Consider the following 16,087-nt stretch of genomic DNA (forward strand, 5'->3'; position numbering starts at 1 on the left):
ATGAATTTTATTTCCCTGTCTTTTAATTTTGTTTTGCATTTTTCATAATAAGAACATGCTAGTTTTGTACTAAAAATAAATAGAAAATTATCATGTTCAAATACAGTTTAAAAATTTCAGAAGCAATATAAATGTGTGGATTTGATAAGTTTAAACATCCAGAAGGGTAAAAGCTTGCTGCCAGTGGGTCATGGGGAAACTTGGTTAACAGGTATACTCTTTTTTTTTCTTTTAAGAACAAGAATAGTTTAGGAAGAAACTGCACGATCAAGAATGGATTCAGACTCCATAATCTATCTTTCCTTTTGCTAAGAAGAATGTAGAAGTATGTAAATTAAGAATCTCTCTTTGGAGTAGAGGAAAGGAGCTGAAATGTCTAAAATATAACTACATGGCATGAAATACAAGTATTTAAGAGGCAAAGGACAACTTCTCTCTGATAAACTATAAGCAAACATTAAAGGCTAGAGAGAACTAGTATGAGACTTTTTGTTTTGTTTTTGTCTTGGCCACATAATCAGTGACAAGTCTACAAGCACTAGGAAAGGCCCACCACAGGAATGCTAATAGTACCCACTGCAGAAATTCTTCTGATTCTAAGAGGAAAAAGGATGGAAATTACAAAAAAATGTTTTTCCTTAGTCTTGAAGAGAAAGACAAAATTAAATGAAGTGGTGATTTATATCAGTTGACCATTTTAGAAGGTATATGTGATACCTAACTGCATTTCTTTGAATTTTATGTTATTGTTTTCCTTAAAATATAAACATGAAGGTTATCAGTGTGGCTAGCATTTATAATTCTAGAAAGAGCTCAAACAAATGGATTGTGAACCAAAATATAATCTCCAAATTATCCACACTCAGCATAAGGTTATCTACTTCATCAATTTAGCCAAATTTTACAATGCCACCTCCTGATGGTTGTTATGTGAATTACAGACACAGAATCTGAGAACAAATAATCCATCTCTCTAAGACTGTCTGTGCATATTAAAAAAAAAAAAAAGACAAATCACAAGATCTCTGCTTTTAAAAGCTCTCAATTCCTCACTAGTGTGGATTATTTCATTGGACAAAGATTATCCATTCAGGTTGGGTTAACATAACTGCAACCATAAGCCAGAGTTTTAATAGTACTTCATAAGAAACTAAAAAGTTTTGAGTGAAGAAGTTGTTGAGAAACAAGGGAAAATATTAGAGAATTTTTATATACCAGTTACCATAACATTTAAGTTGCATTTTTACTTTGTTTTAGTCTACATCTTTCATCATAAAACTGAATTTCTGTCTAGGTCTGTTTACTGAAAGGGAAAAGAGCTCTCTTACAATATTTAGAGGTTTGCTTTCACAGCTTTCTTCTAAGAACTGGGGACCAGTTATCTTGGAAGTGATAGGTTTGTTATAGAAAACTACATTTGTTAACATGTTCTTTTTGTGTGCGTGTAGAAAATTGTGTTTGTTCATAAATTCGATAGTTATTTCATTTTGGGAGACAGAATTGCTTCAAATGTTTTTAAATAAACATTTTTCAAATAGCATAACCCCTAGATGAAAGTCAAATACTTCACCAGTAGCCCAACTGAAAGGGCAGCTATTGTTCTGTTTTAGAGAGAAATATGGCTGTGTTGGATTTATTGCTAGATGGCAAGTTGTTTCAGTTGTGGCATATAACCTGGCTGTAAATGTGATGGTAAAATTTAGCAATTGAATCTCTGGGGAAAAAGCTCTAACTTACAGCTTCTATTAATTTTAGAAGTAAAAATACTTTCACCATGGCTGATATGCTTCCAATGTGATGTCACTGAATGTGGATCTGGGAAGAGATGCACATAGCATACCACTATGTGGTATTTCTACCATGTAGATAAATAAACATACATAGCCTCAAGAGCAAAGATAATAGTAAAATCATTAGAAAATTATGAATGTTGATACTTATTAGCTTTTTAAAAGAATATTATTTATGTAAAGTCTGTTTAATTTTTAATAATGGCTGTGTTTAAAGACTGGCTCACAAAATCCCTCAAAATTGAATATTTGGTTCTCACAAGCCAATACAGACCTGTCCAGGGCACTACTGAACAAATCTAGCATCTGAGCTATCAAGGTTTGAGAGAAAGAAATCTGATAAGCTGCAGCATTAGTTCCATAACTGTTAAGGTGATGATCCAAGTGTGGGGTAAGATCTGAATAAGACCAAAAAGTTTATGGCTGAAAGACATACAGTATCACCAATGCCCATCAATGGTAACACATTGTCCGGTAACACATTGTCTTAGCCTTCATGTTCCAAACACAATCTTCTAACAGAAGGAATTTCAAGGGAAACTATGGCTATTCATAATTTTCTTTCCACACACTGCTTTCAAAGCTTAACCTCTGTAGAAGTTCTTATTCAGCATATAAAAATAACATTTTGTTTCTTTAAAAAGTCCTCTAAACTCTAGTGAATGCTTTGTTATTTTTGTTGTGTTTATTGTAGTATGGTGTCAGTTACTTAAGAAACATTTGGGAAGTATTTATACACATAATTTGCCTCTTACTCAGGGTTCACTAATTTCAAAATGTGGTGGACAACTAATTTCTGTTATAAACTTCTGCTTTCTTATTTCACTTTCTTTTCTTGTCAGACTGGACTGTTCTTGTTTTAATTTAGGGCAAGGATGGGGTTGAGAAGTTAAGATATATTAAAATCAATGAAGGAATCTTGGTTGATATACCAATCTCTAAAAAGACCCTTTGCTATGAAGCACTGAATCTGACAAAATGAAAGTTTAGAAGCACAAAAGATTTCAAAGTTGCTGACCTAATTGGAGTACAGTAGACTACGTATTGTTGGATCCCGTTGGCTAGTATCTTGTTGAAGATTTTTTCATCCATGTTCATCAGGGAAATTATTCACCACAACCAAGTGGGATTTAAATCCTGGGATGCAGGGCTGGTTCAATATCTGTAAAAAAAAAATCAATGTGACACATCACATCAATAAAAGACAGGACGAGAACCACATGATCCTCTCAATAGATGTAGAGAAAGAATTTGACAAAATATAGCATCCCTTCTTGATAAAAACCCTCAAGAAAGTGGGGATAGAAGGATCATACCTCAAGATCATAAAAGCCATATATGAAAGACCCAATGCTAATATCATCCTCAAGGGGGAAAAACTGAGAGCTTTCTCCCTAAGGTCAGGAACACGACAGGGATGTCCACTCTCACCACTGTTATTTAACATAGTATTGGAAGTCTTAGCCTCAGCAATCAGAAAACACAAAGGAATAAAAAGCATCCAAACTGGCCAGGAGGAAGACCAACTTTCACTCTTTGAAGATGACATGATACTCTATATTGAAAACATAAGAGATTTCACCAAAAAAACTGCTAGAACTGATCCATGAATTCAGCAAAGTGGCAGGATATAAAATCAATGCACAGAAATCAGTTGTATTCCTATACACCAATAATGAAGCAACAGAAAGAGAAATAAAGGAATCAATCCCATTTATAATTGTACCAAAAACCATAAAATACCTAGGAATAATCCTAACCAAAGAGGTGAAAAACTGATACACTGAAAACTATAGAAAGCTTATGAAAGAAATTGAAGACACAAAAAAAAGGAAAAATATTCCATGCTCCTAGATTGGAAGAACAAATATTGTTAAAATGTCGATACTACCCAAAGAAATCTACATATTCAGAGCAATCCCTATCAAAATTACACCAGCATTCTTCACAGGGCTAGAACAAACAATCCTAAAATTTCTATGGAACCAGAAAAGACCCCAAATAGCCAAAGAAAACTTGAAAAAGAAAACTGAAGCTGGGGACATCACAATCCCAGACGTTAAGCTGTATTAGAAAGCTGTAATCATCAAGACAGAATGGGACTGGCACAAGAAGAGACACTCAGATCAATGGAACAGAATAGAGAAATGGATCCACAAATGTATGGCCAACTAATCTTTGACAAAGCAGGAAAGAATATCCAATGGAATGGAATAAAGACAGTTTCTTCAACAAATGGTGCTGGGAAAACTGGATAGTGACATGCAGAAAAATGAACCTGGACCACTTTCTTACATCACACACAAAAATAAACTCAAAATGGATGAAAGGCCTAAATATAAGACAGGAAGACATCAAAATCCTAGAGAAGGAAGCAGGCAAAAACCTCTTTGACCTCGGCTGCAGCAACTTCTTACTCAACCCATCTTCAGAGGCAAGGAAGAAAAAAGCAAAAATGAACTATTGGGACCTCATCAAAATAAAAACCTTCTGTACAGCAAAGAAAACAATCAGCAAAACTAAAAGACAACTGACGGAATGGGAGAAGATATTTGCAAATGACATATCATAAAGGGTTAGTATCCAAAATCTATACAGAACTTATCAAACTCAAGACCCAAAAAACAAATAATCCAGTGAAGAAATGGGCAAAAGACATGAATAGACACTTGTCCAAAGAAGACATCCAGATGGCCAACCGACACATGAAAAAATGCTCAACATCACTCATCATCAGGGAAATACAAATCAAAACTACAATGAGATACCACCTCACACCAGTCAGAATGGCTAACATTAACAACTCAGGCAAAAAGAGATGTTGGCAAGGATCTGGAGAAAGAAGATCTCTTTTGCACTGCTGGTGGGAATGCAAACTGGTGCAGCTACTCTGGTAAATAGTATGGAGGTTCCTCAAAAAATTAAAAATAGAACTACCAGCTATGACCCAGCAATTGCACTACTAGATATCTATCCAAGGGATACAGGTGTGCTGTTTCGAAGCACCACATGCATCCCAATGTTTATAGCAGTGCTATTGACAATAGCCAAAATATGGAAGGAGCTCAAATATCCATCGATGGATGAATGGATAAAGAAGATGTGGTATATACATACAATGGAGTATTACTCAGCAATAAAAAAGAATGAAATCTTGCCATTTGCAGCTATGTGGATGGAAGTAGAGGATATTATGCGAAGTGAAATTAGTCAGAGAAAGTCAAATATCATATGACTTCACTCATATGAGGACTTTAAGATATGAAACAGGTGAACATAAGGGAAGGGAAGCAAAAATAATATAAAAACAGGGAGGGGAAAAACATAAGAGACTCTTAAATATAGAGAACAAACAGAAGGTTGTTGGATGGGTTGTGGGAAGGGGGAATGGGCTAAATGGATAAGGGGCATTAAGGAATCTACTCCTGAAATCATTGTTGCACTATATACTAACTAGGATGTAAACTTAAAAAATAATAAAATTAATTAATTAATTAAAAAAAATCTGACTTGGAGTACAGTAGACTACATGGGATGCTTATACTAACATCTGTACCCAGTCACATTATGCTCTTACCTGTATGGGATGAAACCTGGTTTTGGTGTTTCCTACGCCTTCTACTGTGGTGACAGCAGCCCCATACAGAGAGCAGATGGGCACCAGGCACACTGTAACTGGATAATGGCTGTGATAGCATTTTGTAAAGAAAACACATTGGAATCATAGGGAGTGACTAACATAATTCAGGGAGTCTAGGAAAGTCATGGGACTATATTTCTCTGAGAATACAGAGAACACTAGATAACAAAACAAAACAAAACAAAGTGTAAGTTCCTATAAGTGTCCAGGAAAGAACTTACATATGGCTGGCATCAAATGGTAGAGAAAAATGGAGAAAGAAAAATGAAGAGTTTTGTATAAGACCTCCAAGAGATCTCTCCCCCCACCCCATTCTAGGGAGAAGAAATCTTTTACTTTTAAGATTATATATTGTGGATTATATGTTGTGGACTATAAATAAACCACAATGGGGTAGTTTAATCCATTTGGTTTTCAACTATGCAAAGCTCTTAAATATACAGATACTCTGGTTGCACGTTAGCCCAATTAAATCAGAATCTGTGGGTGGGATCACTTCGTCGCTTTTTAAGGCTCATCAGCTGATTTCAACATACGGCCATATGTGGAAGCCACAAGTTTATGCCCTTATCTTGACCACCTCTCCTACAGTAGAGTCTGTATTAATGACAAAGTGGATGTGGTTAGCACAAGATTCTCATCTCACTGGTTGGAAATGGGGTCCAGACCTCAGTCCAATTTAGCTTTTTATTCCCACTCAGGCTAAGTGGGAATGGGAAATTGTCTTTAAGTCATGGGAAATTGTCTCTCTCCCATGGAATGCTTCCTCTATTCTCCCACCCAGGAAGACAGTAAGCATGCAGTTCTTCTGGAAGAAAAGACAGAGTGCTGTTCTTGGCTCCACCAGCCCTTTGAATGATCAAAGGTGTTTGGAAACCAGCCAGCTGGCTGGTTGGGGACCCTGGGAGAGTGCATGATGTACAGGGCAAGAGTGTGCAGCAGATAAATTTTTGGTTTTTTTTTTATGTCCTCCAAGTCCCCCTCCCCCATTAAGTTTACTTCCTCTTAATCTTATCCCCCTCTCCCTTCTCTCTCAACTGCTCTTCCAGTGTTCATTGCTCTCCTCAGCCTTATCCTCATGCCTCACCTGGAAAATAGACGCATGAGCCCTCTCCACTCCCAGCCCACTGCTTCTTACCCAGAGTTTCAGTCATTGCCCTGTGTTCTTGGCCAGGAGGGCAAGAGTCCTTCCTCCTCTTCCCCTGTGCTCTGGCTCCCATCTATTCTTCTCTCTCCATGGACCTGGTTCATCACCAACAGTTCTCCTAACCTTTTCCTTTCTAGAGTCTCATTTCCCTAAATTCCCTTGGATTTAAAAGTAAATTCAAGTGTTTGCTCTGCTACACAAAACAAAACAAACAAAACAAAACCCAATGTCTCTCTCCAGCTACTGGTCCATCTTTCTTTCCCTTGTTAGTCAAGTTTCTTCAGGAATTGTCCACAACTTCCTGGCTTTCCAGCCATTCCTGTGCCATCTGTATCTCATCTTCCAGTCCCATCTCTCTGCTGCCCTTGGTCCGGGAGCAATCTAATGGCACTGGGACACTCCCTGGTATCTCATACTATTGATCGCTTCTGTCTTCTTGGAACTTTCTCCTCTTGATGTTCCTCCTTCAACTCTGATTACTCCCTCTTGGTCTTCTTTGTGGGGGTGTCTTTCTTTGTGCATATCCCAGTCTGTGGTTCTACAGTGTCCTGTACCTATAAGCATACTATAAGCTCTCATAGTATGCTATGTTCCAGATGGCCTGGGTCTGAAAACCTGCCTTCACCACCAGCTGGCCCATATGATCTTGAACCAGTTATTCAACTTTCTTTGCCTTGATTTCTTTTTTTTTCAATGTGAGTGATAGTAATGCCTATCTCAAAGATGTTCTTCAGACTAAATATGATAATATATGTAACCTACTTTGAACGGTGCCTGGCATACAGTAAGCATTAGAAAAATGACAGCTATTTTTATTATCATTTTTAATATTTATATTGACAGCTTCCAGTAAGTTATAGCTCCAGATGAGACCTCTTCTCTGAATGACAGAACTCTTTATCTAGATGCCTGTGGACAATCCCTCTTGGGTATCCTGTAATTACCCCAATATGATGTGTTCAAAGCTAAACTTACTACTTTCCCTTCCTCTGCTCCTCCTCTCCCGTGTTCCCTAATTTGTGAACAGTACCACCCAGTGACTTAAGACAAAAACTTGGAATCACACCAGACAACTCCTGCTTCAGAACCACTTTCAATTATAGTGAGCAAATTTACATTTTAGGCCAAGGTAATCTGAGACCTCATTCAGCCCTTCCAGGCAAATAACTCCTCTTAGTATATGTCAAAGACCTAAATCTTCTACCAGGACAATGTATCACTTCTTTGTGTTTAAGCCATTCTTACCTGACCCCCACTCTGAAATCTCTTGCTTAAAAGCAAAGAAGTATTTGTATAGAAATAGATAGCATGGCCCTGAGAGACTGACACACAGGACAGATATACTCTGACGGGAACAAGGTAATGGGAAAGATTTGGAGCTTAGGAAGTTGCAGGGTGAGCAGGCCTGGAGGTAGAAGAGAGGGGGAATTCCTGTGGACAGGAAAAGTAGGAGGCTCTGTGTCCTTCCTAGATGTGCCCAGGGCAGGGCTTGGCCCAACACAAAGGATACTGGACCTTCCTGGACTTGGACTTGTATCTTTACACCATGACAGTGCAGGTGCCACAGCCTTCTCCCCCACAGCTGTACTTGGTGCCTATGAGGCAGACTGGAAAGGGAGGAGTCAAGGAATAGAAGGGCCCAGGCCACTGCTTTTCATGCTCTTCTTCCTCAGATACTGATAACAAGTAATGTTTTCTTGAGTCTTTCTTGTTTAGAGAGCTGTTCCTTTTTTTTTTTTTTTGGCATATAAATGAGTTCAGTGATTACAGATGAGAATAAATCCTCACTGACTCACACTGCCTTATCTGCAACCCTCCAGGCCAGATTCGTTTCTGATGCAAAATTTTCCATATTTTACAAAGGTAATAAGGTAGCATTCCCAGTGGGTCTACAAGGCAGCACCTTGTAATCAAACACATTAATATTTCTGCAATGAACCATAGGGATATTCACACTAAGTGGGATACATGAAGACTACCAACAGCCTCATGAGACATCAGGGTTTATATTCAAATGAGGTATAAAAAAAGCTTTTGAATTCAGAGTTGTGGACAATGGGTCACTGTGGAGGTGGTGGGAAATGGTGCATCAGAAAAACTTAGAAAATCCTTCTGTGAGGCTTAACTTTCCTTGCTCAGCAATGTATGCTTTTACCTCCTTATTGGATAGGGAATATTAATTTAATAACCATGGTTCCTGAACTGGTAACATCAGCAACCACTGTGTATATCTTCCCTACAAGATGTTTGCATTTTTTCATAAAGAGGGACAAATAGTATATGTAAACCTCCTGCTTTAGGTTCTATAAGAATCTATTAGAATTTGCTTTGGACCTTTTTCAAGTGAGGTTTAAAAAGGATTTTGTGGGTGGAGGTCATAATTGGCTTGGGCAGAGGTTAAGCTAATTTCATCTTGGAAATTGCTGCCCATGAAGAGATAATAGCTGGTCAGGACACCCCTGGAGTAAAGAGCTCAGAGATTGTCTGCAGAGATCTGGAGGAGCCCCCCCTCCTCTGTTCTTTTGTCCCCAGTCTGAGCCAGTCGTTTCTGCACAAGCGGGTCAAGCTTTCCACCTTTAGGCAGGGGCTCAAAGTCAAGTGCCATTGAACAGGGCATCGAACAGGGCAGAAAAGGCAAGAAACCCTTTCTCTGTGACTCTGGTGTCCTGAAGTTTCCGAGTAAAGGAATCTAGGTGTTGTCTGGCTCAAAGACAGAGGCTACTTTTGAGTTTTCACTTTGTCTGACCTTAAGATAGCTCTGTGATGTACATTTTAACATTGCCTTGAGTGAAAAGTGAAAGATGGATTCAACCAGCTGTTTTCTCCTTTGGTCACCAAATAGCTAGTTTGAATCCTCCTTCCTCCACCCCCACCAGATGTGCCAGACTCAGTTACTTACAATTCTGCTGACTCATTCTGAATCTCATCATTAGGTGGGGTTGCCAGATAAAATGTAGGATGCCCAGTTAAATCTGAACCTCACATAAGTAACAAGTGATATTTTAGTATAAGTATGCTTCATGTATTCAAATTTAACTGGGTATACTATATTTCTGTATGCTAAAGCTAGCAACCCAACTTAGGTCAAATACAAACAATAATATATCAGAAGTTTATTTTGAGGGCCTTTTAAGCAGAAGAGCCCAAAGTGTCCTCAAGATAAACAGCCCTGCAGCATATCCAGAAGAAGCTACCCTGACACTAGATACTAGCAGCCAAAGTGTACAGTGGACTCTGGAATTTCCAACTGGAGCCAGTCTTTCATTAGTGAGTAATTGTTTCCCATGGTGAGGGAGCATAAGGCAAGCTGCTACCTCACAACATGCCCCTGGGATAAGTGTGACATTCCTCAGGCACTCCTGGCTGCCCAAGAGCAAAGAAAAGGACAGAAAACAAATGGTTAAACTGACAGAGTCTCCATCTGTTTACAAATGTCTTAGTAATATTACAAGAAAAGGGCAATCTTGTCAGTAGCCTAATCTCCAGGAACTCCCTACTATTTTAATGATAATGCTTAGCTAGAGGGAAAAACAACCTTAGTTTGGTAATAGCTAGGCCTCCAGTAATCTGTAAATCTTCTTTAGCATATGGAAATCCCTTTAAGAAACTTCCTCTTGACTTTACCTTCCCCCAAACTCCACAATATATAAGCAGTCACTCTTCACAACCCCAGTGCAGCTCTTTATGCCCACAGGTCCTGTCCCCGTGCTTTAATAAAATCATGTTTTTGCACCAAAGACATCTTCAAGAATTCTTTCCTGGCTGTAGTCTCTGAACCTCACCACCCTACCACTCCCAAACTCCATCATCCTATGCCAGGAAAGGAATGTGACATTGGGGTCAAACTTGGTTCTTTGCCTCAAGGACCTCACTTCTCCTCTGTCTCTTGCCACACTCTCCCACTCCCTCACAACTCTTTATTTCCACCAGAATAAATTTCTTTTAGTTCCTCAAAAGCACTACATTCTGACCCATCTGACCTTACCTCATACTGCTGACTGGAATAGCTTCACCCCCCCTCCCCTCCCACCTCCAGCCTTCTGTTTGCTCAGCAAACTCCTACTCAACCCTCATTTCTTCCTTCCCTCCCTGTGAGAAATAAGCCCACTGACCCAATCAAAGGACGGAGGTGGAGACTTGGAGCACAGTGAAGTGAGGCTTTAATCAACATTCTTGCAAGAGCAGGTGTCTGATGGACAGGCACACTAGGGGTAGAATGTGGAAGGGAGATAGGGATGCCTACAAACAAATTTTGTTCTTTGTGTCACTGTGTTCCATCTTGGGAATGATACCTAAGCCAGGCTCCAAGTCAACAGCAAACTGGGATCTTGTGGGAATATAAAGTTTTTATATTATTGGAGACCCATCTTAAGGAAAAGCATGCGATTATGAATATAAACTAGGCATAAGGCTTTGGAAAGGGCCATGGAAATCCTGTGAAAAGTGAAATAGGCTGGTGCTGATGTGTACATGTGGGGTGCTGGTTCTGGTGGAAAATCTGTTCATTCACAAATATTTATGAAAATTACCTACTTGAGGAACAAGTTAAAAATAAAATCCCTGACTGCATCCCAGAAATGCTGCCTCTATAATCAGAGGTTGGAGCCTGGAAATATCAGGTGAGTCTTATTTACTCAGAATGACTTATTTATGATATTAAGCACCAGAAAGGAATGGACAGAGGGGTCACTGGGGAGACGGGCCAATGGGAGGCTGGGGGTGATTATGCATAGGGCTGGTTCTGGCCAGGCTTACTTGGGAGTGCATGAATTTTCAGCTTGCTCCTAATATAGATGAATTTCTTCATTTTAGGATGTCCAGAGAAAGCATGATGGATTTAGAAGTGATATAAAAGGGAAGTGACAGGGAGTGCTGACTAACACTGAGATTTTGAAGCTGGTAGATGGGAGATGGCAGACCCAGTGAGGGAGGACTTAGCCTGTTTTGATTTTGTTTTGTTTTGTTTTTTAGTGATAAGTCCAGGTGCTGGAATAGTGAGTGGAATAGGACATTAGGGGACATTACTGGCTAGAGTAGTAAAATGATAGGTTAGGAAACCAGACTGCAAGGGGTTAAATAGTGAGAGACCGAGTCTGGAGAGAAAAATGCAGCATCAGGTACACATAATTTCTTAGATAAGTTTGGCAAGGAATTAACAGGGAGAAACAAAGTAATGTTTTTAGATGTGTATGTTGGGAGGCAAAAAGACAGAAGTGGGGAAAGAAGTGATGATCCTGGAGGGAGGCAACAACATCATCTTATATACCATTGAAGGCCCAGAGCCTAACACAGTGCCTGGCTCTTAGTAGGTGTTCAATAAGTATATGTATTTTAACTTATTATTTTGAGATACTTATAGTTTCCTAGGAAGTTGCAAAAATGGTACAGTGACAATACCAGTCACCTAGCTTCACCCAAAGATGATATCCACATAGCTATAGTACAACATCAAATCCAGGAAGTTGACATGGGTACTACACTGATAACGAGACTAGAGAGCTTATTCAGATTTTACCACTTAAACATGCATGCACACCACATATGTACAGTTCTATGAAATTTTATCTCATAGCTAGATCTGTGTAACCACTGTCACAATCATTCCCTTGTTCTTCCTCTGTATGGTTGTCCCCAAAACCAAGAAATTCTTTCTGAATATTTATTGCGGGTCTATTGAAGGTCTTAGTGGAGTAGGGAGTGAAAACAGGTCCAGATCAGAGGTAGAGAGCTGAGAGTGCATTAGCTCTATGTTGGACTTTTGAAATATGTTTATAGAACCTTGTTTTCTCCAATAAGAATTACGAAAAGGTGTAGGTGACAAATCAATGAAGTCCTCATGGGAAACTCCTGTCAGTGACATGCACCCCTAGGAACTAACTGGATGTTTTTATTTTAATGCTCCTGAATGTAAAACCGTCATCAGCTAACCAGGGGACTCAAAAAGTCATAAAGTTATTTCTAAAGTTAGCATACTCATGTTTCACTGGATGATTCTTTTGGTTTTGCTCAGGTGAAAAACAACAACAACAACAAATAAAGCATAAGTCTCTCTTTTTGGATGCATTCTGTCAACTCCAACTAGATTCTACAAATCGAACAGAAGGGTATTTACCTTGAGCAAATACAGGGTGACTTTCTTCAGAAGTATTAGCATGTTCACTTTTTGTGACCCAATCCAGATTGATTACAGTCAAATATAAGGATATGGACTTTCCTCGGGTATAACAGATTTACTTCAGGACCAGCATTCTTCTCTGTGACCTACATTATGAAATGAAAAAAGAAATGTTATGGCAATTCTATCCATTGTTTTGGGGACATGTTTTTTTTTGACAGATGGTGGTTTCACAAGGGAAGAAAATAACAAAGGAAACTTTTCTAACAGTTGGATCCAATTTTAAAGAAATTATGGAGAATTATTTCAATGTCTCTGAATTTTCCAATATATATGACAACTATAAATTCTGGATTGTTTTTTCTTACAACTGTAAGGTTCCAAAATTGACTCAGGTAACTCGTGGTCATAGGAAGTCCTAGAAAAAGTTAGCCAGAGATTTCTTAACAGAGTCATGGAGGAGTGTGTTATAAAGGGAGCCCCTCCTGCTCCACACTTTGCTTCCAGCTTCCTAGTGGAGTGGAGGTGCCACTATCTGAAGGAAGAGCAGAAGGGAGTATGAATCTGGTTCTGCCTCTCATGTCACACTCCTGGCTGCTACTGCCAATAGATCAAAGCTGGCACATGAGAGGAAAACTGTCTGCTCTCCCTGGCCAAGGCAGTTATTCTGCTGGGTACAGTCAGGCAAGATTAGAAAGAAGGGGAGAGAAACTTACCAGGAAGTGTAGAAACCCAGAAACAGAAGACAGCATTCCACTAAAAGTGTTTTTTACTTTTCTCACCCCAGAAAAAGGCAACAAATCACATTATTCTTCATACGCTGCCTGCTATTTCCAAAACCCTTTCTGAGTCCTCAGAAGATTTACCCAGAGATGAGCTCATCACCCCTTCACTCAGAATCTTAGCATGAGGAGGGGGCTAAGTATGGTGGCATCTCAGAAACAAAGCATTATTTCCAAAGGTGGGAACAAGAAAGGAGGAGGGAGTGATGGTGTGCAAGCCAGAACTACTATAACTTCCTCCTGTCTCCACTATAAGGAGAGGACACAGCCAGATGGCACTATTCTGTGCTATAAAGACATCCATATACCTGAGACAACATTCCAGGTAAATAGACATCCATATACCTGAGACAACTTTCCCCAAGTACTTTAGTTGCCTGATGAGTACAACACTTGATTTAATGCTGTCTCCTTCAATCATGACATGGCTTCAGGTTCCAAATGAAGAAAAAGGAAGGCAAGATTAGACTCTGGGAAATTAATTAAAGCCTGCCAACTGCAATTTTGACATATTTGAAATATAAATTACCTCCAGACATTTAAAATAAATATTTCAGTAATCATATGAGAAATATTGGTCATACCAATAGCTGCACTCACAAAATTGTATGGGTACATCCTGTTTCCTCCAGTAATTTATAGACACTCAGGAAATAAATTCCTTTTTAGTAAGTATATGAAAAGGGGAGAAACCTAACCAGTAACTGGAGAGATACAAGAAAGTTCCCCCAAGACACCATGCCCATTAGATTAGCAAATCCTAGAAGGTCTGATTATAATAAGTTTTGGCACATTAAAGATCGGCAAATCATCTATTGGCAAGGAGACAGCACCTGTCATGCAATGAACTGTGGGGAAATGTAACTTGTGCAGGATTCTGGAAAGCTACCTGGCAGGGCCTATGAAATCACCATGGTACAATCTCACTTAGAGATTCTTTTGCCAGTATTGGTGAGGAGACACATCGTAGGATGTTCACTGAAGCATTTCTTGGGGGTAGTGGGGAACTGGAAGCATCCTACGTGTCTATCACTAGGGCACTGGATAAGCAGAATGAAGGAGGTGCACACCCGGGAGAACTAGCATGCAGAAGTAACAAGCCAGGTCTTCAAAGAGCAACATGGATAAATCTTAAGAACAGTGGTGAGTCATAAAAAGGTATTTATAGGTCACAATACCATTGGTGTAAGTTAAGAATACACACACACACACTCATGCATGTTATGCCCAGAATTCATGATCCCCAAAGACCACCAGGGAGCCGAGTCTGATGCAAAAGCAAAAGAGCCTTTATTCGAGCTAGCTAGAGCTCAATCCCCTACCTGCACCGACACAGCGGTGAGATACCGGGGAGAGAGAGAGCGAGTTTCAAAAGCACAAAGGTTTTATTGGGGTCTAGGGGCAGTTGGAAGGGAATGGCTGTGGCCTCAGCCGATTGGCTGGGGAAGGGTCATGGCCTCGGCCGATTGGCTGGGGAAGGGTCGTGGCCTTGGCCGATTGGCTGCGGAAGGGTCAGAGTCCTGTTACTCAAGGGGAGGAGGCGTGGTTGGCCGGCGTAGGTCCGCCCCTTCAATGCACAGGTCAAACACTATATATTTCAAACATACATCTATATTTCTAAATATTCATGTGGAAAGTAGATGGGAAGGATATATATTTAAAATGCACAAAAGTGGATGTTTATGGGGGAAGGAAATAAAGAGAAGGTAGGACATAAGAAGAAAAAAAAAAATGAAATAATATAAAACAAAAGAGAAGCCTTGTCCAGACCGTGATGATGGTGTGCCACGGACAGACGAGTGTACTTTGCTCAACTCTATGCCCCTGGGTCTAAAGGAAGGAAAGATAACCACAAAAAATAACCAGTTTCTTCAAATAAGTTTATGATTTCCTCCTCCTTGGCCATCTGTAACTTGTCTTAGAAGTTTGTAAGACAGAAAAGGGTAAAAACAGCAAAATATTGGCTGTGATTTCAAAAGATTGGAGACCTGGAGAGGGAATAATCATTCTAATGTGATATTAAGGAAGAAATGGTTTTATTTGCCAACAAAGGAAAAGCAGAAAAGCCCATTTTCCTCACACTCAGAAAAGTTTTTAGCTTTTGATTTACTACAAACTGTCACTCAGAAATTGTTTTTCTGATGTTCCAGTTGGCTTCAGGTCATTCAAGATCCTGATCTACTTGTAAGCATTATTGCTAAACCCAGGTTTTTTCTTTTCTTTCTTTCACTTTTTGTTTAGTTCATAGGTTTCATAAAAATGATGTTTCTCTGCTATCTGACAGGCAAAAATCCCAAGAACTTTTGTCTTGATTAAAGTTGCGTTTTGTTTCTTTAGGGAAGAACATCAGTAATCTAACACAACTGAGGCTTGAGAAGCAAAAAACATTAACACCAAGTTACTCTCCAAAATAATTTTCTATTTTAATATTTTACTAGCTTTTTTTTCTTCTAATTGTCCCAAAGCACCTCGAACCTTTCATTTATTCATTTTGCTCATTCGAACAACTAGCACAAGCTAAGTATCAGAGTTGCCACATCTCTACCGAAGTGGAGAAGGTAGTCTATTTACTCCATTTTTTGGGCAGAGATGCTTGAGCCTCTACGTTAACTG

General features: G+C 39.3%; 1 pseudogene; it reads right to left on the reverse strand.

Moving 5' to 3' along the window:
- LOC124514164 (aldehyde oxidase 4-like) overlaps positions 1 to 16,087 on the reverse strand; it is a 68,384-nt pseudogene that overhangs the window by 51,819 nt on the left and 478 nt on the right.

The sequence above is a fragment of the Lynx rufus genome, unplaced genomic scaffold, assembly GCF_022079265.1.
Source record: "Lynx rufus isolate CCGP_SWC_20201006 ecotype Redwood Valley unplaced genomic scaffold, mLynRuf1.p SCAF_2, whole genome shotgun sequence".
In the NCBI taxonomy this organism is placed as follows: domain Eukaryota; kingdom Metazoa; phylum Chordata; class Mammalia; order Carnivora; family Felidae; genus Lynx; species Lynx rufus.